The 2,263-nt window shown below is 43.6% G+C and overlaps 1 non-coding gene across 1 annotated transcript; it reads right to left on the bottom strand.

The window, feature by feature from the left end:
• Positions 1–583: 583 nt before the first annotated feature.
• LOC126019540 (U2 spliceosomal RNA) lies at positions 584–774 on the bottom strand. The gene has a single exon (XR_007499208.1). It is a non-coding gene; the product is annotated as a U2 spliceosomal RNA (small nuclear RNA).
• Positions 775–2,263: the final 1,489 nt, after the last annotated feature.

The following is a 2,263-nucleotide window of genomic DNA, read 5'->3' as shown; positions in this document are numbered from 1 at the left end:
ATGCACAAACTCCTAATCAGTGGCCAGAAAGCAATACTCTGTGATGTCTGAGATAACTCAGAGGAGGAAGAAGATTGACACGAAGCCAGGCTGATTTTCACTCTCCCCCTCTTCTATTTCTCAGAGAGCCTTGGTCTCCTATAAATCATCCTCTCTGCTGCTGCTTTGGACATTCTGTCAAGCATCCCTGAGAGAGTGCAGGCAAGAGCCTTCTGTGGGATACTTTGACCATCCATGGCCAACATAACTGCAACTACTTCTTTTTTTTGGGGGGGGGGGCACACCCGTTTGATGCTCAGGGGTTACTCCTGTCTAAGTGCTCAGAAATTGCCCCTGGCTTGGGAGGACCATATGGGACGCCAGGGGATAGAACCTCAGTCCTTCCTCGGCTAGCGCTTGCAAGGCAGACACCTTACCTCTAGTGCCACCTCACCGGCCCCATCTGCAACTACTTCTGAATGTCAACATATACCTTGGCAGGTGTTTGCTTTGTAAGTCAGAGTGGGCAGGGATCGTTTGCTTTGTTGTTGGAATAGATATGATTTCTGCAAATATATGACCATTACTGTTATTATTATTTTTATTTTTGTGTACCATTCTTGAAGGTACTGAAATATCAGATCCATGTGTGGACTGGATGGAGCAAACTCCTATTCCATTTCCTAGTGCCAACAAATCCATTAAATATATTGTCATTGGATAGATGATGTATCAGATATTAAACTAATAAGGACAGAAACTACACTTGATCATGACAAAAGACCAAGAAATGATTATTATTTTTATTATTTTTGCCACATCCAATAGTGCTCAGTAATTACTCCTGACTCTGCAGTCAGGAATCACTTCTGATAGTGCTTAAAGAACCATATGGGATGCCATTGATTGAATCTAGGTTGGCTACTTGCAAGGCAAGTGCCCTACCTGCTGTACTACTCCTCTGGCCCCCAAAGTTAGTTTTTTTCAAAGTCTATTTGGCACATAACATTGTGTAAATCTGAGCTGCAGAGCATGCAAATTAGATCCATGGATATATGGTAATATGATTGCCATTGTACGATAATTCGCACCTCTGTCACATTACATAATTATCCTTTTTTTGGTAGTTGGAATAATTAAATTCTAGTCTCTTTGCAAGCTTGATGTTTCTAATACAATATTGTTGTCTATAATTGCTATGCTGAGCACTGGGTCTCTGGGGCTCATTAGAAACCCCATCTGTTTTCTTTCCCACCCAGCCCCCCTAATTACTGTTACTTTCATTGGGTGAGTCTGGCCTCTTCATATTCCTCATAAAAGTGAGTGTGTGTGTTCCCTCTTGTACTTGTCTTTTGTACTTTGCTGACTGCTCTGGAAGACCCTGGTCATTGAAAAAGGCAGGACACTTCCTTTTGCCCAAGTGAAAGATCCTAGAAGTAGTGGTGAAACTCGAGTCCAGGTCTTTAAGCTCTGAAGATTTCTTTATGAAACTACTGGAGATGGAGTCTTCATTTTTCAGAGTTTGGGACTGGCTGAAATAGCTGCCTCAGAGTTGGTTGAGGTGAGGATTCCAGTTAGAAGAGGACAAGCTGGGCCCCAGGAGGCTGATTGCTCCAAGGACCCAAGCTCAGGCTTTGCACGAAGGGACCCAGGGTTTGAGCCACATCACCACAGGGTACTGCCAGGAATGATCTCTGAGCACTGCCAATTGAGGGCCCGTCAATGGAAAAGGAAGAAACAAAGATGGAGAGTAGATGATATGGAGAGTTGGATAGCACTTGTTTCTTCTGGAAAGTGTTTCATCATGAAATGATCAGAGACTGGCAGGAACTTTTCATGGGAGTGAGGACATGTAAGCCCTAAAACAGTATCTCACTCTCTTGATCTTCACACACGATATACTCCACACATGGTTGTAGCATCCATCTGGTTCACTGACATGCTGTGATCAATCAGGATTGAACTGGTTTTCACCAGTTTTCATAAAATGAGTGTATATGTGTGCATATGTATGTGTAAGAGAGAGGAGGAGAGAGAAAAAAGGAGAGAGAGGAAGGGAGAATAATAAATGAGGTAAGTGGGAAGAGAGAGACACTCATTTTTTTCTTTTTCTTTTCCCCTTTTTTTGGGGGGTACATCCAGTGACACTCAGGGGTCACTCCTGGCTATGCACTCAGAAATTGCTCCTGGCTCAGGGGACTTTATGGGATGTTGGAGATCGAACCCAGGTTCATCCTGGGTCAGCAATGTGCAAGGCAGATGCCCTAAAGCTGCGCTATCACTT

The sequence above is a fragment of the Suncus etruscus genome, chromosome 9 (assembly GCF_024139225.1).
Source record: "Suncus etruscus isolate mSunEtr1 chromosome 9, mSunEtr1.pri.cur, whole genome shotgun sequence".
In the NCBI taxonomy this organism is placed as follows: domain Eukaryota; kingdom Metazoa; phylum Chordata; class Mammalia; order Eulipotyphla; family Soricidae; genus Suncus; species Suncus etruscus.
This window is presented reverse-complemented; position numbering and strand designations above follow the sequence as displayed.